The 24,029-nt window shown below is 44.3% G+C and overlaps 2 long non-coding RNA genes across 4 annotated transcripts; one reads left to right on the forward strand and one right to left on the reverse strand.

Moving 5' to 3' along the window:
- Positions 1–737: 737 nt before the first annotated feature.
- LOC136549858 (uncharacterized) lies at positions 738–3,318 on the reverse strand. 2 transcript variants are annotated; one of them, XR_010782069.1, is made up of 3 exons: positions 2,082–3,310; positions 1,908–2,004; positions 738–1,179 (listed from the first exon to the last, which is right to left on the reverse strand). It is a non-coding gene; the product is annotated as an uncharacterized lncRNA (long non-coding RNA). The 2 variants fall into 2 exon arrangements; XR_010782068.1 differs by having other exon boundaries at positions 738–2,004; positions 2,082–3,318.
- A 7,302-nt stretch (positions 3,319–10,620) lies between these two features.
- On the forward strand, positions 10,621–13,700 carry LOC136549860 (uncharacterized). Of its 2 annotated transcripts, none has more exons than XR_010782070.1 (5): positions 10,621–11,335; positions 11,434–11,544; positions 12,857–12,969; positions 13,215–13,368; positions 13,475–13,700. It is a non-coding gene; the product is annotated as an uncharacterized lncRNA (long non-coding RNA). The 2 variants fall into 2 exon arrangements; XR_010782071.1 differs by having other exon boundaries at positions 11,437–11,544.
- Positions 13,701–24,029: the final 10,329 nt, after the last annotated feature.

The following is a 24,029-nucleotide window of genomic DNA, read 5'->3' on the forward strand; positions in this document are numbered from 1 at the left end:
ACCGAGGAAAGTCTGAAAACAGTACCTCCGTCCTAAAAGAATGGAGCTACGAGTTACGTGCCACAAAAAGTGATTCAAGTTTAATTAAATTTTTAGTAAGTAATATTTATATCTTTAAATTAATTTATTATGGAAATACATTTCATAATTAATTTGATGGTATTTATTTAGTATCATAAACATGAATATTTTTTTATCTATAATTGATCAAACTTAAGGTACTAAAACATGACACTGTACTAGAATTGTATTCATTCGGAGACGGAGGTAGTAACACGCATAGGCCCGGGTCATTACCGGCCCTGGCCACATGCGTGAAATTTTTATATTTTAGTCCTTTATAAAAACATTTTTTTACAAATAGACCCTTAGCCAAACTTTTTTCAAAAATAGACCAAAACTCAGCGTATTATAATGCCACGGAGGCTCAGCGTCATGTCAGACATCGGCGAACCCTGCCACATCAGCGCAGACACTGGTCACCTTTGCCACGCAGGATCCGACGTGGTGCTCAGTCCCACAGACCTCGGTGTGGTGCCAGTTCACGCCGTGTTTCATACCTTGGCGTGGTTCAACCCAACGCTGAGGCATGGGCACTTTGCCGCACCGGCCTGGGCACATAGCACTGTCTACCGATGCTCGGCCTCGGCGTTATTTTGTGTCACGCCGACATCTGAGGCTCGGCGTCCCATTAATTAGCGCCGAGTTTTTTTTTTTGCAGGCCATCCAACATATGTAGCAGTAAACTCAGACAACACATTTTGACAGACCAAGCATACATTAAGTCCATACTGCAGCCTACTCAAGGGCAATATAAAACGTCCAGCCTACGAGGGAGACCATACAGCAGCCTCGATAGCAAATAGTACACCATTTTAAGTCCACTAGACCATCACATCATTAAGTGTCGTTCACTACATCAAGTCCACAAGACCATATACACGGCATAGTTACATCCTAGTTAGCTGAGAAGTATTTATCTCATCACAGTCGGCATCATCTTCTTGTTCTTCGTCTTCCTCTCCTTGGTCCTCCAGTTCGTGGCCTTCTCCTCCTTGTTCGTCATCCTCTTCCGGGTCTTCCTCTTGGGTGGTGAAGGTTCGAGCTCTAGAGGTTGATGACACCATTTGATTTCGCTGTACTCAGTAGATTTGATGTGCCATTTGATTTCAATTCCCTCTGAAGTACAGAATGCAGCATCCTATGAGTGCAACCATACTAATAATACTCTGTTTCCTCAAATATAGGCAGACAAAAACAGGCAGTAGTCAGGCAACTGTTGATTTAAGTAAAAAGGGAGAAACCTGATTCATACCGCTCACTTTTCTAATACAGGCAGTCCTACAGTGCATGATCATGCCAACAACCACCAAGCTAGTGACAGATGCATGGTTAAACAAGCTCATCACTGACAACACTAACACAAGGCTTACTTCACATGTGCTAATTTACAACAGAAGCACTAACACACATTGAATAGCAAAGCCTGTGAGAGAAAAATGCTTACCTTCTAAAATCAATTTCTGAATAAACAATATGGCAGTTAGAAAGCTCTATGTTTTAAGAAATTGCAGCCAATGGCAGCGCCATGTTTAGGACTCTAGAGTGGGGGCTGATCTGCATTCTGCACTCTGAAGCACAGTAGCAAGCCTATGTGCATCTTTAGGAACAAAAATATCCCTTCTCAAAGAAAAAAGGAACAAAAATTCCACAATTTAAACATGAAAAGATCAGACAAATATTAAAACAAAGGCTATTAATATGATTGTTATTTTACATCTACAGGCAACAAATCACGAATGAATCATTGATGTACAATGGAATGCATAAATAACCAGCGCAGTAGTCATAAGTTAAGCTTGCTGAGTTAAAGAAATCAGGGAGACAAACCCAACCATTTCCCTTACTTATCTGAATAATTCAACCAATTGGCGCTGCTTTCATTTCACCAATGGCAGATAAATATCAAGCCACTGCTATTTTTTTCCAATTGAACTGTCATGCCTGTTTGTTCACAGAGGTGGAAACTTCAGCACAAGATTATGGAAATTCAGCACAGAGGTTGAAAGATAGGTAGTAACCTGCGTTAGGTGGAAAGGTTTGCAATGATATGATTACTGGAATGAACCACTAAAATTCCTTGTAACTCCGAAGAAGACCAAAATAGTGAACAAATAAGTGCCATCAGGAAATAATGAGCACTGTAAATTGAGGCGCACAAACTGCAGCATAGACTTGAGTGCTAAGCAAACCCCTAGTAGGAAGTACAAACTTGTGAACAAAACTATAAATTAACTGGCACGCATGGTGTAGGCAGGAGGCATACAAATCAGAACTGAAAGATAAAAACATAGGATAGGCTGCAGCCTATATTTTTTTCTGAACTGCACAGTCACAATCATTTGTGTTGAACTGTCCAGGGTCAGTAAAGAAGTAATGACAGATAATATTAGCACCTAAAATACATGGAATTTGGAAAACCATAAGCATCTGATGAAACAGTATCTAGTTTCAAGCAAATTCACTGCCCACATGTAGCAATTTATACAGCACCTTTATGTTATTAACTTCTTAAATTTAGCCTGTGTTGGTGGCTTTTGTTTTTCTGCTGGTAGCTAGGTCTTATCTAGAAAATGAAACCCATGATGAAAACACACTACTTATAAGAAAATCGAATCTGTATTTCAGTCTAAAGTTACTTAGAATTTTAGTCTGAGTGGTAGCTCCACATTTCGTCGAACACCCTAGCTGCATGAGCGGAGTGAGCACCTGACTTTCTCAAAGCAGCTACCAGGACCAACGAGGACGCTTCTCGTGGTGGAGTAGGGATTGGTGAAGCCGTTGCCGCATCTCGTGGTGGCCCTCGGTCTGGAGGAACTCCACGGTGGTGCGGACGCCGAGGTCGGCGTGGTTGAGGTCGAAGGAGGCGACGACGGTGAGGTCGGGGTCCTGCGGCGAGGGCACGCGTCGAGGCCCGACCACGAGCTCGTCATGATGTACGGGTCTGAGAGGATGGCACACCTCCAAGCCTTATTGACCTTGACGGACAGCGCGGCGGCCGCCGCGGGAGGAGTCGATGCAGACGAGGCGCATGGGGCGGATTTGGGGGTTAGGGTTCGTAGAGACGGAGACGAGAGAGAGAGCACCACGCGGGCACGGGAATAGAATGGAGAGAGGAGGAAGAAGGGACCGCGGACGGCTTACCCGCGCCATGGTAAGAGGCTCGGCGTTAACTGAAGCGACGCCGAGCTCTGTGGGGCCCATCACCACGTCGACGATCAGCGACCTTGCTGACGTGGCACAACGCCGAGCAGCATACCTCGGCGTGACCGACGCCGAGTTTTGGTCTATTTTTGGAAAAAGTTTGGCTGAGGGTTTATTTGTAAAAATGTTTTTAAAAATATTAAAATGCAAAATTTAGTACTGGGTCTGAATAGTTGACCTAATCTCTCGGAGATGTTCTTTAAAAAAACTCTCGAAAATAAAAGTCGTGTTTCCGAGTTTTTATGGTTGAACGTTTCTTGAAGCTGCAGCCTTGCTCACCTCGAGGTATCCAGGACCATGGCAGCTAGCGGCCAGCCGGACAGGAATAGCGACCTAGTAGTGGTTGCGAAAATTCCCGGTCAAATGCAAACTCCAAGCCAAATCCATGAACTACGTAAACCATCGACCAAAGCTGTCACGATTATAAATTAAAGTCTATTCACCTATGGCAACCACGCTATTTGAAAAAAGCTCGTTACGTATTTGATGTTGCAGACGCCCAAAAAGAAACGTATTTATACATAGACTAGACGAGTGTCCGTACGTTGCAACAGGTGCAACATAAATTGAATGAGATGTTTGTTAGCCAAGTCAAAATTAAGAATATATCAATTCAATTTTTCACGTGTATTATACCATGATAATATCTAGAAACACATTCATTATCGTAATGAATCTAAAATAAAAGCTAGGCTTCGAACTTGTTGTCTGAAAGTTACGATAAACATCAGTTGCCTCAAAGGCTAAAAATCTATTGCTAGGCATCGAATTGAATTTATCCATGCTCTGCCTTGCCAAAACATGTATACTTGAACTTACAATATTCTAGCCCGCATGAGGCATGGCAATAATTCATTTTTTAGGAAAAAAATATTTGTTCTCAACAGCGGCGAAGCCACAGTGCATGTGTCGGGGTCATGCGACCCCGATAACTTTGTATGAATCAGTGGAACCCCGCGTATTCCGGCCAGCTACGACCCCATCAAATTGAGTTCATAAATCTGTGCGACCCCGGCAGCAGTTTAGTCTAGATTCACCGCTGGTTCTCAACACGCAACGCGAAGGACGACGAACGAGATTTGGATCACGATCATGATCATTGCGTGGTGATATTCCAATAAATTCCTTTCTCTTCACATAATTCTCTTTCCGTTTTATTCTATTTTATTTACTTGCCTTACAGTGTCTCCATGCGGTGATTATTTGTCTAACGGTGATTCCATGAGTTTTATTCCATTTTATTTACTTGCCTTCCAATGTCTTCATGCGGTAATTATTTACCTGTCGCATGAGATGCGGTGATTATTTGTCTGTTGGATATGGATCGCATAAGTGTTTTGGCCCTGCCGGATAGATGTTGACAATCCGTATGTTTTAATTGTAGAGATAGAGATAGAGATAGAGATAGAGATAGAGATTCGAATACCTAACTCGACACGAATGTTTCCTATTTATGACAATTATTTCAAAGGTAGATATGCTTCTATCAAAATTAGAAAAAAAAATACAGTGATTTGCCCTATGTCTATTCGTAAGCATTCATAGGATAGCGTTTATATATAAGTGTTTGTGCAAATAATAAGATCCAGTGTAGCTCAACTGGTCAGGTTTCTTATGGTTAACCTATCCTTCGATTGAACCAACATTTGTTACGATTATTCATTGTATTCAAAAAAAAATCTCCGTTCCAAAACCGTACTTTCATATCATATGGTTTCTCCCTTCTATAAATAGTAATAAAGCAAAAAATCATCTATAGAATAAAAATAGAAGCTAAAACGTCAACAAACCGTTGTCTATTCTCTAACTCACCCAATCTGATACTATCCATTTTTCTTGAATTGGTTTATTCAAGAATTCGAAATATCCCAACGCGGTAAAAGAATCGAATATTAGAATTCCTATTATTATAGATGTTTTTGGATAGAAAAACTATGCTTACCGGATGACATTTCATCTTCGAATAAACCCCGTAATAGTAAGAAAGTAGGTTTTTAGTACCGGGCCTAGCAAAAGAGAAGTCACCATATACTACGCTAACCTATCCACTTCTTCAAAAATCCTTGACTTGACGTGAGTGTTCATATTTTTTGGATTTATTTTAGAATTTAATGGTGATGTTTTAAAATGACATACAATGTGTTCATTGAGGCGATCAATCTCATTACATGCTAGCTCAATTTTAGACTTTTGAAGGTACGTATATGTATGAGTATCTGTATCTGTGCTGTAAAAAATATGTGAACCCCTGGTCCCCTATGTTGATGCTGTGTTTGGACAGAAAACGGGAAATCAGTGGAAAAGATCTGCGTGCTCTTTGCAAATAACCCCGGAGCAGTACCCGCTCAAGGCTGAAGAAGCCCAACAACCGCATTCAAATTTGCGCACGCTCGCCTCGCACGGCCGCCTGGCGCTGGCATTTCCCTCGCTCGTCATCCACTCACTCATCCGGCCCTTCTCTCCCGCTGCCACCACTACGGATGGCAACGGGGACCCGATCCCCGATTCCCCGCGGGGAATTCCCATATTAGGGGATGGAGATGGAGTCAAATATGTCCCCACGGGGATCTAAACAGGGAGAAAACGTCCCCCGTCGGGTTTGGCGGGGACGGGTCTGGGGGAGCATTCCCCGTCCCCGATACCCGCATCCCCGCCCCGTTTATATACAGGCTTTGCTCTCTTTCCTGATGGCCCAACCAGCCCACGAAGGCCCAATGTCTTCTGAGTATATATAACAGCAATAACCCTAGTTCTACACCTTTGTGATGATTAATATCCTGCTTCTTGCTATTTAGCTATTTTTGGATTGTGATTCGTGGTGTACTCTAATATTGTGTCCATGAACTCATGTGAATGATGATGAACAAATGCGGGGACGGGGATCCCCGACGGGGATTTTTCCCCTCGCGGGGGCGGGGATGGGGGAGAAATCGTCCCCGTGAGCTTTGGCGGGGACGGGGACGAGGATTTTTTCTCCCCGCGGGGACGGGGATGGGGAGGCAACCTCCGACGGGAAATTCCCCGTTGCCATCTTTAGCCACCACCACACCATACGTGCCCCGCATCCGTAACCGAAACCAAAAGCGGGACCCCGTGGAGGCGTCCACGTCGGGCCCCCCGCGCTCGCCAACCGCCACGTTGCCCCCCGGCCCCCGTGGCGTCCCCCAGCTGCACAGCAGGGCGCGCGGGCACCACACCACCGTGGTCCGTCCGTAGGAGGGACGGCGGTCCCGCCAGTTGCCGGGCGCTTCCTCCGTGTCCCACTGTCCCGCCTCCGCGACCGCGAGCAGCTTTGAGCGCACATGGAGCATGGCGTCTGGGGCGCACCGAGCCAGTCGCGGCACGTTCTCGCGCGGACCGCGGTTGCGGCCTCCCGAGCCCCGCCGCGCGCGCAACCATTTTTTCCGCGGCAGCGGCCACACGCGGACAAGCGCCCTGCGCCACGGAGCAGAGACGAGATTTTCTTTTTCTGACGGAACGGGGCAGCGACGACATGCGAGGTGCGTTCGTGCGGGGGGGACGGTAGCAAATCTGGCATGTGGCCTGTATCAGGGTGCTTCAAGTAGCAGGGCAAATTGCCCACTAGGATGCTTATGCTTATGATCAACTCCGATAGTGCCCCGACCCATCCAGTACGCCATGATGCACGTACGGGTGCAGAAATGGATTAGAGAAGAAGCAACGTGCACAACACTATGATTACGTGCTCATAATGGGCGATGCTGTAGCTACGTTTCTTTAGGAGGAAACAATGCAACAGAACGGAATGGGTACCGTGATACAGTAAACATAGTAGGGTGGTGTTTAAATCCAGACCCTAAAGGTTAGGGATGTCATATCGGGGTGTCACATGTGAGTATTCGGATAATAATAATAAAATAAGTTATAGAAATTCTCAGTAATCCACGGGATGAATTTATTAAGCCTAACTAATCCGGCATTAGCATATGTTACTGCAGCACCGCGTTGTCAAATCATGAACCACTTAGGCTTAAAAAATTCGTCTCGTAAAATCATCGTAATCTGTGCAATTAATTATTTTTAGTCTATATTTAATACTTTATGTGTGTGTCAAACATCCGATTTAATAGAACCAAACAAGCAGATCAAGGCGGCAGGCAGGCAATCATCGTTCCCGCCGGCCGATCGACCTCGACCCGACCCCACGACGTGCATGGCATGTGTGTGTGCGCTTACGCGTGCGGCTGCCGGCCGTTTCGTCAATCATCATCGTAGTAGTAGCAGTCCAAGTACTCTATTGTAGTGTTTGTTACTCCTTTATCTTCTTCCTTAGTTTTTGCTCCTTCAGCTGTGATGGCTATTGGCTGCTCCGAGTACTTCGTTGTCAGGTGTTGCGAATAGGATATGGTCATTGGTCAGGCATGGAAATGCTGCAAATGCATAATCAAACATATCCCTCCGCTGCTTGTGATGCTTATTATACTGCATGATCGCTAGTTTCACCCTGGAACCTGTCAAAGCTAAGACCAATGACATTGTTTAATTTGATTTTGACAAGGGGAAAGATCGTGCTAATTCGAGGCGTCCAGCTTTCCCATGATAATATACCAGTGAACGTATGGTATTTGTTTTTTGGGAGGGATTACGTTGCATGCTACCGTAATCAACTCTAGATTAGATTGTTGACAGGCACAAACATTAGTATGTAGTTGTCAGCCAAATTCCTCGTAGAATGGATGAAAAGAATAACATGACTTACTGGTTGGGGGCATAAAGGGCATGCTATTGAGATCCTCCGTCCAAAAAAAAATACAATTATCACATTTAGAAAAAAACTACTAACATTTATGATACAAAATGAATATCATTAGATTACTTATGAAATATATTTTGTTAATAAACCGATTTGAAGACATAAATTTGAATACTATTCGCTCTAAATTTGGTCAAACTAAAACTATTTTAACAGACACAAATGTCATAGTTACATTCTTTTGTGGACGGAGTATCACCAAAGGAATTTGTGAGTTATTAGACGACCTGAGGTCTCGCATATACTAGGGGTTGGATACTGGGTGATGCGAAGAAGACAAATTGAGAAAAATTACATATTTAATCGATTTTACTGGTTACCGAGGGTTGTAAGACATGCAGTGAGTTAATTCCTCCCAAAACCTACAACCAAAACACAAGAATAATATAGATCGGGACAAACCACCCAAAAGTCAACTTGCACAACACGTTAAAGCAAAATGACACGTGATTTGTTTACCAAAGTTCGGATTCACCTCCGTGAATCTTACGTTTCCATTGAGGTGCTCCCAAGGGAACCAAGTTTCTTTTGGACACTTAACCCTCGCCAAAGGAACCACAAAGGCCGACCTTGGCCTTCATTACCTTGATTTTTTTTCATTACAAAGGCAAAATTGAAACCTTCACAAAAATTTCATGGCTCACCACAATCTTAGGAGCTTGCCAGGCAATGCCTAGCCATCTAGGAGGCTTGACCCCTACGTGTACGAATTACTTGACTAAATCCACGAGTCCTCTAGGATGGGATTTGCTCTCTCTTGGTCTCAATCACCAATCTCTCAACCCAACTCTTAGATTTATCACAAATTGCACAAGTGTCAGAGAGGGAGAGGAGAGTTTATTTGGCCTCCAAAAGGTGATTTTCAATGGTGGAAGAGCTGTCACAAGAGAAGGGGGTGGGGGAGTATATATACTTGCCCCTTAAAATCCAGAAAATATTAAAACAGGCAGACCCAAAGCACCTTTTTAAATGGTAGAAGAGCCGTCACAAGAGAAGGGGGTGGGGGAGTATATATACTTGCCCCTTAAAATCTAGAAAATATTAAAACGGGCAGACCGAGAGCACCTTTTGAAGGTCTGGTTTAGCCATTGGGACAAATCAGGACCCGAGGTCCAGTAAACACCGGAGCTCCAAAAAATTATTTCCCTAACAAAGAATAGTACATGCAAGTTTTAACTTAAGTTAAAACTAGTACAAGCAAGCAATCACACACATATTTCCTCTACAAAGAACAATAAGTTTTAGTGTTCAACATATAGTATGCGTCCTTTTCCCTCCATCGCCTTCTTTAGAGTTGCGTGTAACTACCGATGCGGATTGGGTCTTTAGATGTTCAACTATAGGCTCTATTTTTAGGTGACTCTCCACTATCTTGAATGAGATAAAAGCAATAGACAATTGCTATTTCCACTGTAGAAGCGGAGTACTGTGTCATGGCACACTACTAGATAGATAGAAAATGTATGGCTCTGTTGGTGATTTTCTATATCGCACAGGCTTCAAAGCACATCACCAAAACTAAATGTGTTCTAAGTTGAGTATTTCAATGTGACATACTCTTAGCATAATATGTGCACTATAGATAGTTTATATTCTGTTTCCATGATAGAGTTGTAGGAAGTGGTTATAGTGTTTGCATGAATGAAATAGTCATTTTCATTCTTTGACTACCGCCCTATGCTCAATGTTATCCCTGAACTACCAAAGTGGTTGTTTCGGTCCTTAAAATTCACTTTCAATTCTGTCCTCAGTCTATCGAAGTGGCCATTTCATTCATCAAACTTTACTTTTGCTCTCAGTTTCATCTACGAACTGTCAAATAAGTGGATGTCTTGGTTCTCAAATTTCTATTTAGGCTCATCCTTGCTCCTCGATCCTGATCCAATGTGGCACGCCACATATTTATGCTTTGTTAGCTCAACACAACCGTGAGCAGAGGTGGACGGTCGTTGTTGAGAGAATTGCGAGCCGTGTTGAGCTGAGGAGGCTAGGATATATGTCGGTGACACAGCTTGGTCCAGTGATCGCATGTGGAGGGATGTATGTGGGTTTAGGCGGTAGAGTGTTGCGGTAGAGGCCCAAAGCAGCTTTCAGCCCAAAACAGGTTGGCTTCCCTGCCCCTTTGATTGGCTTTTGGCTTTTTAAAAAGTGAAAGCAGGTTGGGAAGCCAACCAAAGGGACCTTAAGCTACGACACTTGCAGTGTGGTGGGCCATATAGGACGAGGAATAAAGATGGGCATAAAAGAGAAGTTTGAGGACTTTTAATGTCAGTTAATAGTTTATGAATGAAACTGAGCTAAATTGCAAAGGTTGATTATTGAAATAGTGATTTTGATAGTTCAAGGACGTGATTAACGCCAAAAGTAAAATTTAAGAGCTGAAACAGCTATTTTGATACTTCATATTCAAAATTTAACCGGCCACTTTGATAATTCATATACATTGAAGGATAATTTTTTTTTTTTGAGAAACTTTTGAAGGATAAAAATGGCTATTCTGCTTACCGCCCCTGCTCGATATGCTCCGAGGCTTTTGGCCCTAGCAGCCCAGTCCACGGGCACAGCCACAGGAAAACGTGGAAGGCCATAAACTTGCTCCATCGACTCCCGCACCGAGGATGAGGCCCTTCTCGAGCTCAACCGGCAGTCCTCGTCACTCCGGCCGACTTTGCCTGGCTCAGCCCTATCTTGCTCACAGCGTCGTCCCCGGCCCTCCTGCAGTCCTGCGCCTCCCACTCTGCATCACAATGTCGCGATGCAGCCTGCTGAGAAATCGGTCCTCGGCCGCAGTGCCAACGCTGTGGCAAGCGAGAATGCGAGATGGCAGCCGCGAGCGCAGGCGTGCCAGTGCCACGGCTGCCACTGTGGTCGGCCAGTCGCTGCTAGTGCTAGCCTCAACGCGCTACCCACCGGCCACCGTGGCGTGTTTCAACTTTCAAGGCTGGCCTCCTTCACACCATTTTCTGCTGCGGAGGGCGATCCCGCCACGCGCCCACCACCTGCTCGTGCAAATGCGCAGTACGGCCGGCCACAACGGCACCGCCCCCTTCATCCACCAGATTACTCTGGGAGCCGGGAACCACAACGGTTAGCGGGGACCATGCGGATTGGCATTAGGGGAACGGAGTTCCAGGACTGAGCTTCTCTTCAGCTTGACTATGGTTTTAGCTAGGCATTCGACAAGAATCAGGAACATGCAGCTCCTTGCTGACGAGGGTGTGGGAAGCTCAGGAGGAGCAGCGCTTTTTCTACCGTTGCATGTGCAGATATGCTGAGATCCATTTCTTGGAGCCACAGGTTGATTACTACGCAGTCTTTTGTCACGGAGCCATATATCTTCTATCATTCTTTTACCTCTGAATGACCTTCTATGACCACGTTGTGTTCCCTGTCAGAAGAAAGAAAGGCAATCTTCTCCATCTGAAGTGGATGCCACAGAATGGCGCACATTTACAGACCGACGGACAGCTATTGCCTATGGCTATGGATTCACTTCTATCTTAAAGGTCAGAACTATGAACTGCCAGTTCGTCTTGTAGATGTATCACTGATTAGGCTGCTAACTAGATGCTTATATCATCGTGCTTTGAGCTTTTTGTAGGCATTGCTCAAACTCATAGTCATAGCGTTGTCGCAGATGGTGTAAAGCCATGAATCTGATGAACCAAAGTGCTCGATAGGCTTTGCTCCCACATCATTTGAGTACTAGAAGTTGTAGTAAATTTAGGATCGACTGGGAGTAGATCTAGCGGGTTGACTTCACTAATTTGGCATAAATATCATATAGTTCATCGATGTGAAACCTAGAGAGAGAGAGAGAGAGAGGCCCATACCTTCGTCTTGGCAGAGGAGGTAGAGGAGGAAGAAGTCGCCATGGCAGTGGCGATGCAATGTGGAGCGGTGGAATCCAGAGGACGGCGGCGCAGCCGGCGGTACTTCCTGTCACTGCAGCGCGCCCGTGATCGGATGGGGCCTTCTAGGGTTTGTTAGTGGGTTAGTGGCGTCAACCAACCTCGTTCCCTCACCTTTCTCTTTTATAGCGCTGTGTGACAGGGGGCCGCCGACCAGGAGTCGGTTGAGCGCCCCCAATCAGGACGTGATCAAGGGGTCTGACTCGTTCGTTGGATCAAGTCAGATGAGATCAATCCTAACATTCTCTCTCTTGATCTCATCTTATACTTTAAGCTTAGTCTTAAACTTAGAATACTTAACTTGGTGCCTATTTCATTACAGATTAGTGTATAGAGCATGCCTCGTCATAATAGTCAGCACTATCAGATTAACAGGCTATAATACACCTTTCTATTTTAAAATAGATCTTTAACTTATTATAGGCCCTTAGTATTAAGAAATCATAGGCTTTCCCGTAAGCCCATGTCGACTGTGTGTTCTCTGAACGCACTGGGTGGTAAGCCTTTGGTAAGCGGATCCGCAAGTACCTGCTCGATACTTATATGCTCAATGCTTTCAAAATGATTATGGATTTTCTCCTTTACAACATATAACTTAATGTCAATGTGTTTGGCAGCACACTTGACCTGTTGTCATAGGAGTGAACTACTTTAAATGGTTATTGCTGTTGTCTACCACTGTTAATTCTAGGTATAAATTCTCTTAACCACTTTTGTCTGTCCTGAAGCCTCATAACAAGTTATACTATGGGTATGCATCATTGATGATACCACAACTGTTTCTTTGGAGCTTTTCTATAATAAAACTCCAACTGCGAGTGTTAGCATCTACTGTAGATTTCACTACACATCTCGCCGAAGTTTAACATTTGTACCCATTTGAGAGTACTTGTTCTGTCTTACTCAGCATGAGGCCTATAATACTTCGTAAAGTTGCAAGACATTCTTAACTCCATTCCAGTGATCTATATCTGGACTGAACTTCTGCCAAAATATTCCGGATACGTGAGCTACATCAGGGTAAGTTCTTACTTGTACACTCATTAAGCTTCCAACAGCTGAAGCATATGGAACCATGTTCATTCGATCGATCTCATATTGGTTCCTGGAACACTGAAGGTTCGCAAATCTATTACCCTTGACTATAGGAGCAGGTGTAGGTTTACTTGTATGCATACTTTATTTCTTTAGAATATTTTCTAAGTATGCCTTTGCGATAGTCCTAATACCAATTTTCTTCTATCTCGGTGAATTTCAATTCCTAGAACCAATGACGTTTTATCAAGATCATTCATATTGAAACTTGAGGACAAGAACTTCTTCTCCAATGGCAGATTAACATCACTATTAGTGAGTATGATGTCATCTATACACAGAACGTGGAAAATGAATTTTCCATTCTTGAACTTTACATAAACGGTATTGTCCTTCTCATTCTCTTTAAACCCAAACTTTCGTATTGTTTCATCAACTTCAAATACTATTGTCTAGAGGCTTGTTTTAACCCATAAATGAATTTCTGCAGGCGGCATCCCATACGTTCTTTTGCTTTCATGACAAAACCTTTGGGTTGTGTCATGTAAATGTTTTCATACAAATCCCCGTTGAGGAATATCGTCTTTACAACCATCTGATGTAACTCTAAATCATAATATGCCACTAACGCCATTATAATTCTAAAAGAATCCTTCCATGAGATTGGAGAAAAAAACTCTCATTGTAATCTATTCATTCTCTTTGCGTAAAGCTTTTTGCTACAAGTCGTGCTTTATATCTTTCCATATTTTCTTTGGAGTCACATTTTGTCTTATAGACCCATTTACAGCCTACTGTTTTGGCTCCATTAAGAATTTCTTCTAAGTCTCAAACATCGTTGGTATTCATCGAATTTATTTTAGCTTCCATGGCTTCTTGCCATTTAGACGAGTGAGCGCTTCTTATGGCTTCTTCAAATAAGGTGGGATCATCGTCCATTTGAATTTTTTCACTAACATAGACTTTATAGTCATCAGAAAAAGCTGGTTTTCTAATTCTTTGAGACCTTCTGGGGCTTCAGCTACTGACACTTTTATATGGGGCTGTTATTGCTCTTCATTGCCAAGAGATAATTGATTCTACAGGCTTCTGTATTACAAGATCCTTGTTTACATTATTCATCTTCTTCGAAAAGCTAACAACAGGTGTTGTGTAAGTCATACAGCATCAACAGGTATTGAGAAATTTATTGTTTTTTTTGAATCACTAGAGTGGGCACGCAGACCTGCTTCTCTTTAAGTCTTAGGTCTCTACATACCATGCTCCCTCAGATTATCCCATCTTCTGTAAAGATAGTGTATCTTCAAATTTCTTATTTGGGTTTAATCTGTTAAAACCTCATATGGCGTTTTAAGCACTGCCTTAATATCTTTGAGGCTCTTCTAGTATAAATTTTGGCTGACTACACTATCTTCCTATCTGAACTGTAAAAGGTCTAGGAATTTAGCTATTTCTCTGCTTAGGGGTATCGTTATTATGACCGTTGTACTCCTTCGACGGTCATATTCATCTTAATTGATCTTTATCTCACTCTTAATGAAGAGTATTTTCTTAATTGATTTTTATCTTATCTTTCTTATTGATCTTTATCTCACTCTTAATAGAGAGTATCTTTCTTAATTGATCTTTATCTTATCTTTCTTAATTATATCTTTCTTAATTGATCTTTATCTATTCTCTCCCTCAAAATGTGGCATAAACTTTACTGCCATAATTTTGAGAACTATTCAGAACTCCTGTGAACGAGGAGACACTTATGACTTACTTCATTCACATGATTATGTCATGCAAACAAAGTTATTTCTTAATTTGTATAGGAGTTTACTTTCCTCATTTCACTTCAAGAACTCAACAAGATCTTTTATTAGTAGTACTTCTGCAAGTCACGCTCGCATGTTTTTTTATCTTTTGGTTAGTATTGACCATGACAGTGCATTTCTATTATGCCATGGTCAATACTAGGATAGCATAAGAGCTACCCCAACTTCTCTCGCTATGCGGGATACATAAAAACACATGAGTTATCATAAAACTTCTCCCGCCATGCAGGATTGACTAGCATAAGTACTATGCCAAACTTCTTCCCATGCGGGATAATTCCCTAAATGAGACATAAATGCCAGAATTAGCTCTCAGGACACAAGAAGTGTTTGAACATTCAAGACATTAAATTGAGAAATAAATCCGAATACTCTGTAACACATGTTTAATCTTGCAACTCTTATCGTAATGATGGAAAAAAATATACTATTTACAATAACGAAAGCTTAGTCATGACGACTAAAATATTCACTTATACTTTATTTTCTAATTAAATCTTTCCGTGGGTTCTAATTTAATCAGAAAATTAATAAACTCGGCAACAGGGGAAACTTAAGTGAGAGAATTGCTAAACTCATTTTGACCCAAAACAACCCTAGATTGGCTCAACTCATTTTGGGCCAGCTGAGTTCCCTTTTCACATTTGTCGTACCGACCAAAAAGCATAACGACGCAAAAACTTTTCCTTCACATAGCCCAGCAGAGTAGCCTGTTGGCTTATAGCTGAGTGATCTTGTCGGTTAAAATTAAAACATACAAGGTGCTTCTGTATTAATTCTACATCACCATTGGGCAGAAAATAGAATTAATGCATAAAACTCATAAATAAAAAAATTATAATATTGCTATCATCAACTTTGGTCAGAAAATAGCAATATCATAAATACAATATTCTTCTACATTAATTCCACATCATCGTTGGGCAGAAATGGAATTAATGCATGGAAGAAAAAAAACTCATGAATAAACTTATAATATTGTTCTTAACTTGAAAAACATATAACTACTCTTCAAAATTAAATTCTCCCGTTGGTTCGAATTTAATTAGAAGATAATCAACATCATTGTAGCGGAAACATGAAAAATAATCTTAAAATTAATATTATCAGAAGCATTTCTATGTACTTAACTACTCTCTGAACAAATTCTCTCGTTGGTTCGAAATTTGAGCAAATATTGAACTTCAAACTCAACATAGAATTATCAAACAAATGCGTCTGAAAATATAAAACAAATTCTAAAATTACTGTGCATTCGGCCCAAAGCCCGCTCGGCCCAGAGGCCTGCTTGCGCGCGCGGCCCAGCGGCAGAAATGGCCCGGGGCCCACCTGTGCGTGTGGTTCTCCCCCGTGTCTAGGCCACAACCTGGGCCTAGGCTGGGAATCTATCTTCTTGCCTAGGCCGCTTCCAACCCAAGTGATTTCAGCCGTTCGTTTCATCCGACGGCCGTCCTACATCCTCGCGGGAACAAAATGGCGTCCGGCCACTAGCTCCCCCGAAACCCTAGTCATTTTCCCCTCTGCCTTCTCTCTCAGCCCGTAATCGATGCGAGATGCAGCCGCCCGTGGCGACTGGACAAAGGTGGTGGCACCACTGTAGGCCCCCTCACCGGCGTGCGCGTTCGCCCAAGGCTGAGTGCGTCATCATCGAGCGGCCTTGCGGTGGTGCTCTTTGCCCGTGCGCACGACACTCGGCTCAAGATCACCTCCCTCACGACGGCGGTGATGGAGCGTCGGTGAGCCGGCGTCTTGCTGTTTCTTCCCGCACGACGGCGGTATTCTTAGAGGCAGATTATGTTCGGGTGAGTCTCTAGGGTTAGGGATAGTGTTTGATGATTTGAAAACTTTGAATCACCTCCTTCTAATTGCTTCCCCGATCTAGATCTATACCCTAACCTGGCTTTAGTACCATTGTAGTAAATTTAGGATCAACTAGGAGTAGATCTAGCGGGTTGACTTCACTAATTTAGCATAAACATCATATAGTTCATTGATGTGAAACCTAGAGAGAGAGAGGCCCATACCTTCGACTTGGTAGAGGAGGTAGAGGAGGAAGAAGTCGCCATGGCAGTGGCGATGTAATGTGGAGTGGTGGAATCCAGAGGACAGCGGCACGGCCGGTGGTACTTCCTGTCACTACAGCACGCCCACGGTCGAATGGGGCCTTCTAGGGTTTGTTAGTGGGTTAGTGGCGTCAACCAATCTCGTTCCCCCACCTTTCTCTTTTATGGCGCTTGAAAGCATCTAGGCCCCTAGTTGGGTTTCGGTGATTAATGATGGCATGACATTAATATGACTAACGTGTGTTTTGAAGAGGCAATTTGAGTTAGGTCATGGTAATGGAAATTGATTGGACAATCATGGTTGTCATGCCCTTGTCGATAGAAATCGTTTCAATTTTCAAAGGATGGACGACAAGGTAAAGGACAGACTAGTTCTAAGTGTCATTTGGTGTTTGAGAGACACTTAGAGTAGTTTAGGACTTTGTTTTTTCTTTGGCCGTACTATTAAGGGGGGTATGGACTAGTAGCTTGACATTGGTGAGTCTAGTGGGTTTGGTGTGGTGCACACTTGTCAAACCTAGCACTAGGTAGCTTAGGAATAGCCCTAAGATCAATTGGAGTCAACTTCATTCACAGAGGATTTCGAGTTGGAAGTGAATAGAGGGTCAAATGACTGACCGGACGCTGATCTGGTTGTGACTGGACGCTGGAGGGTGAGTCCGGTCAGTTCATTTGATCAACTACAGTCGTCTAGTACCGACCGAACGCTGGTCTGGTTGTGACCGGATGCTGGAGGGTGAGTCCGGTCAGTTATTTGATCAACTACAGTCGTCTAGTACTGACCAGACGTTGAGTGGAGAAGGACCGAATGCTGGGGTGTTGTGGCAGAACCGCCTAATCTAATGCCTCCCATGAGTGCTTGTCTTTCATTAGACACTAAGCACTTAGGGAAGAACACTAAATTACTCGGTTCCGTCGGACACACCCTAAGGGAGAATCCAAAAATCCACATTTTTGCCATCAGGATCACAAATCAGAGAATAAAGCTTACATCATTCTTAACCATTTCTTATATCGCTTTTAATACAGCATTAGAGTGTAATAGTAATTGTATAACAGCGGAATGTAATCATATTATCAGAGTTATGAACAATTTAAATTAACAGCGGAATATAAACATGTGATCAGAATTACAGCGGAAATAAATACCTATTCATGAAATGACGAAGCATTGATATATAAACTATTACAACAGATTATAATACTTTCATTCATAAAAATATTTAGTGGGAGTTACAAATAAAAACTATGATCGTAACATAAAGGAAATCATCTCTGAGCCCACCAGGCGGAATTCACACACAAAGGTCAACTCTAGCCTTCACCTGTCACCTGCAACAGGGAGAATAAAACCCTGAGTACTCAATTATACTCAACAAGACTTACCCGGTAAGAGAAAAGAAAAGACTCCAATGATATGCAAGACTATCTGGCTTGTGGGTTTATTGTATTTGCAGGAAGCATTACTAAGCGTGCGTCCTTATATTCGATTTTTATTAATAGCCGCATTGGTTCATTAACTAACCATTCTATGTAAGCACCTATGCTACTTTCAAGCATATGGTAAGCAATCATATTTCCTTTTTCATCTTCTATCTTTCATCTTCAGTTCTTACTACGGTGCTAGACACGAAACAAGCCGTACTAGATTGCCCGGCGATTCGTGAATCAATGCCCCCAGCTGGGTACCCCGAAAACGCACGCCCTGCTTGTACCCAAGGCATAGGCTGGACCAACCCATCACCCTCCTATCCTAGGGTCCTAGGTCCCCGTCCAAACTGGGACTCCAAGCCCCCACCCCTGAGTCCCGAACTCAGTGCGGTGCAAGGACCTCCTCCACAAAAAAAACCCTGACAGTCGATCTAGAAAGACCCGGAACCCACTACAAGAGAGCAACAAGTCTTTCAAATGTCCATACCCAAGTATGTGCTCGGGATAATAAGTCTGTGACTTGCCCACGATGCCTTATGCAACGACCGGTCCTTAACCGGCACAGACAGGGAAAGCAGTGTAACTAAGCTATGCCCCGTGTCCACGGCGACACAACCTCTTACAGTGTAACTAAGCTATGCCCCACGTCCACGGCGACACAACCTCTTACACCCATCAATACCCAAACCATATCCCTACCCGGTCACCAATTTTCTTTCCACCGTTTTATATTTTCCAAGTGATAATATTTTAGTAATATATTTCATATCTCTCGTGAGTGATAGGCAATCACTCGCTTCTATCGGAGTCTTGTAGCATAGCAATCTACACGATCTTGTCATACTAGTAAGGCTCATAGGATAAAGATATATATATATATATATATATATGCAAGTGGGTTTCATTCAACTCCTTAAAATTTAATGCATAAATATAATTTAAACTACAGAAAAGTAGGGGTTATACACCGGGGCTTGCCTGGGTAAGATATATATTAAAAAGTTAGTATCTACATCTTCAGATCATCCACCATCAACTAGATAGAAAGCCCATTGCATCATCTCCTAGAGAGAATATCATTACACCATCCTCAGATTCCCAATCATCCTTCAATTGCTCCGTTGACCCATCATCGTACCTATATGATATGCATTGATGCAAATGCATAGATGTAAATAATCAACGACATCCAAAATGCTTAGAAATCCGATCACGCCTCACAAGCTAACGAGATAGCTCTAACGCTGGTCTACGTATCCATGTTGTCGAATAAGGCGTTATGTCCCAACAATTATTTTAGTTATATAAACCCAAGTAGTTTCTTTATTTCATTCTATCGATTTAATCCTTGTTCGAAATAGAGCATCATTAACTACCTAGCAAACTGATTATTCTGGAGCCATAAAATTTACGATGAGTACCTAATATTGCTAGGAGCCTATTGTAAAAATTTCAGATTCAACACTATTACCAATTTATCACAATAATTCCTATAAGTTTATATTTTTACAATATTAAGTACATTAAATTAATTATATAGCTTCCAAGAATATTGTCAAACTATGTGAACAAAATATACTAACAGGTATATCATGATGTTAGGAGACTAACAAAATTGGTTTCACAATTTTTGAATTCCTCTACTATTTTATATTGATTTTACAAGTTAACTAGAAACCTATATTAGAAAAATCATTTAGAAAAATGGGAAGACCGGCGGCAACCAAATCGGCTAGGCGACCCGTGATAACGGCGCGGCTAGCCCGACATAGCGTGCACATGGACGGTCCACTCGCTGCATCAAGCAGGTCGACACCGCGGATGCGCAGGGCGCGCGGCCTAACAGGTTGGAAACGGCCAGCCCCGGTGGGGAAGCCCAACACGTGGAGGCAGGCAGGGCGCACGGCCCAGGCGGGGCGTCGAGCAGGCCAGCCCAACGTGTGGCTCGGGCGGCCCAGGCGCGGCAACCACAGGCCGGCCCAGCGCGCGACGCGTGCGGCCCAACAAGCCAGCCCACGCGTGGCCTACCCAACCGGCCAAGCGATTATGCAAAAATGACCCTACGCTTCTCCTTATTTAGTACACTACTGTTCATAGGGGTCACGTAATTTGCAGTAAGAACCTTGGAATTACTCATTCCTTACCCTGGGGTCCCTCTTTTCATCTCCAAAACATAGCACGGACGGGGAATCAATTCGCTGGCCAATCGGCGGCTCGTCGACGGCGGAGGTGAAGCGAGGCGGTGCGGGGAAATGCCAGCGGTGGACACGGCCGCACGTGGTCATCGACGGCAAGACCCGAGGCGCGGCGGTGGTATGGCGACCATGCATGCACACGTGCGGGCACGGCCATCGCGGGCGGCGACAGCGACAGGTCACGGTCCGGGCGGAACTCCGTGGTGGCACCAACAGTAGACGAGGCGGAGCCATGGAGGCTCACGCGCACAAGCGCATGCGGTGGCCGGTGATAGGAGCACGGGCGCGCTTGGGATGGAGGTAGGGCAACGGCTGCCAGGTGCAGCGGCAGAGGCGTCAGAAACAGGGCGGCCCGACGCGAACGGGGACGCGACGCGACGATGGACAGCCACGGCGCACCGGGGGAACAGGAGGAGCCATGGTGGAGCCCGGGTGTGCTGCGGGTGCAGAGGCAGTGAGGCCGTAATGGCTGGCGAGGCGGCTCAGCGCGCAGAGCTGAGATGGCGGGGCAGCGCAGCTGAACCGCAGCTCTAGCGCGGGACTGTGGGGTCACACGTGTGGGCACGTGAGGGGAACCGGGCGGCGGCGACGGGAGCTATGGCGCAGGAGCTGGGGAGGGAGAAAACGGCGCTGCTGGCACGAGCAGCGGGGACACGGTTGAAAGGTCCTAATATAGCTAGAGGGGGGGGTGAATAGCCTATTTAAAAATCTACAAATCAACTAGAGCAATTTGATTAGTATGACAAATAGCGTAAGCAAACTTGCTCTAGCTCTACAAGGGTTGCAAGCCACCTATTCAATAATTCTAGTTGCAATGATTACTTAGGCACACAAACTTGCTATGTAATTACTCACTAAGAGCTCTCAACCTTGCTACTCTAAAGAGCTCAACTAGATGAATATAAATAATAAAGCAAGCTCTCAATTCTAATTACACTAAAGAGCTTGTGTCAACTAGTTTACAAGAATATAAATAAGTGAGTAAGGTGATTATACCAACGTGTAGGGGATGAACCAATCACAAGATGAATATATAGCCAATCACCGGGAGAATGCCAAAGACAAGAGACAATCGATTTTCTCCCGAGGTTCACGTGTTTGCCAACACGCTACGTCCCCATTGTGTCGACCAACACTTGGTGGTTCGGCGGCTAAGAGGTGTTTCATAAACCTCATCCATACGATTGGACACCGCAAGAACCGACCCACAAGTGAGGTAACTCAATGACACGAGCAATTTACTAGAGTTATCTTTCGGTGCTCCGTCGGGGAAGGTACAACTCCCCTCACAATCACTGGAGACGGCCACGAACAATCACCAACTCGTGCCGATCCTTCACCGCTGCTCCAACCGTCTAGGTGGTGGCAACCACCAGGAGTAACAAGCGAAATCCGCAGCGCAACACGAATACCAAGTGCCTCTAGATACAATCACTCAAGCAATGCACTTGGATTCTCTCCCAATCTCACAATGATGATGGATCAATGATGGAGATGAGTAGGAGGACTTTGGCTAAGCTCACAAGGATGCTATGTCAATGAAAATGTGCAAGAGAGCTCCATTGAGCCGGCCATGGGGCTATAAATAGAGCCCCCATCAAATAGAGTCGTTATACCCCTTCACTAGGCAAAACGCGCTCTGATCGGACGCTCCGGTCATACTGACCGGACGCTGGCCCTTAGCGTCCGGTCACCCGATGGACGCCATGCGTCACCCGCTTCAAACGCTGTTCGTCAGATTTCAACGGCTACGAAGCTGACCGGACGCTCCGGTAAAACTGACCGGACGCTGAAGCCCCAGCGTCCGGTCGTTTCCAGTAAGCTCCTCAAGGCATATTTTTCGACCGGACGCATCCGGTCCACCTTGACCGGACACAGACCAGCGTCCGGTGTAATACCCTCGGTACTGTGCAGACCCGTCAGTTTGACCGAACGTAGAAACCAGCGTCCGGTGCTTTCAGACTCAGCGTCCAGTCAGTTGATCGACGCCAACGCCTTCGCGATCAACTCGTTTTTACTTCTAACTTCTTCACCCTTGATCCAATGTGCCAACCACAAGAATTTGCATCCGGCGTAATAGAAAATAGGCATTTTATTTTCCCGAAAGCGCCGAATCCATCTCAACCCTGCAAACACCACCTCCTTTGTAGATGTGCCAACACCACCAAGTGTATCACCTTGTGTACAAGTGTTAGCATATTTTCACAAATATTTTCAAGGGTGTTAGCACTCCACTAGATCCTAAATGAATATGCAATGAGTTAGAGCATCTAGTGGCACTTTGATAACCGCATTTCGATACGAGTTTCACTCCTCTTAATAGTACGGCTATCTATCCTAAATGTGATCACACTCACTAAGTGTCTTGATCACTAAAACAAAATGGCTCCTACATTTTTACCTTTGCCTTGAGCCTTTTGTTTTTCTCTTTCTTCTTTTCCAAGTTTAAGCATTTGACCATCACCATGCCATCACCATTGTCATGATCTTCGCCATTGCTTCATCACTTGGAGTAGTGCTACCTATCTCATAATCATCTTGATAAACTAGGTTAGCACTTAGGGTTTCATCAATTAACCAAAACCAAACTAGAGCTTTCAACGGTGGCTCAGGAGCAGCAGCGCAGTTGCGGGGGAGCTGTAGGTCCAGTGCGGCAGAGGGGCGCAGCGACTACGGCCTCTAGAGGTGTAAGCAAGCAGCGAGAGAGAGCTAGGACGGCTTGGCGTAGTAGAGGCGACAAGGACAAGCAGAGACAGACAACAGCTCAACCTTGGCGTGCATAAGGAGCGTAGTGAGAGGGAGCAGTGAGGCGTGGACACGGTAGAGCCACGTGCTCCCATTAAAATTTTGGACACGACGCAAGCGACGGAGAGAAGACATGGGCGTAGGCAAACGGACGCGCTGGGGTGTAGAACCACGACAGAAGACGAGGCGGTGCATAATTGCAAAGCAAGGCGAGTACGCTGAAACCGCGCCAGAAAGTAAACAAAGCTGCTGCGCTCTCTCTCTCGTCAGTTCGTGCTTATCAAAATAAACCCGTGAGCGTATATATATAAATATATATCGTTCTATTTGGATTTTATTCTATTTATAAAAGTTGTTTTTCATGCTTAATCTAACAGGACAAACCGTTCGCTAGCATCGTCGTTCGACATTCCTAAATATCTTTACGCACTGAGTAATTTAACTTAGGCGTTGATTCAAGCCCACAAAACTAAGTCACACGGGATTCGCTTATCGCATCAAGTACATTTTAAATCAAAAATTCCGAGAAACTCGTTTTGAAAATTTTACTTAGGCCTAAATCATGGTGCTAAACGAGCTCGTAACACCAAGGGTGTTACAGGTACCTACGTTCGGTCGACTCCAGAGAGGTTCTAGAGAGGCTTTTTCTTGATCGGACATGTCTGGTGGGTGCTGACCAGACACTGGTCAGAGTCCGGTCAGAGGTTAATGGCTCTCTTTGACACAGTGGCAGGCACAACTGATCGGAGCGTCTAGTCTCCTTGACCGGAGCGCCTGGTCAGCCCACAGAG

This window comes from Miscanthus floridulus, chromosome 4, assembly GCF_019320115.1.
Source record: "Miscanthus floridulus cultivar M001 chromosome 4, ASM1932011v1, whole genome shotgun sequence".
NCBI classification, from domain to species: Eukaryota; Viridiplantae; Streptophyta; class Magnoliopsida; order Poales; family Poaceae; genus Miscanthus; species Miscanthus floridulus.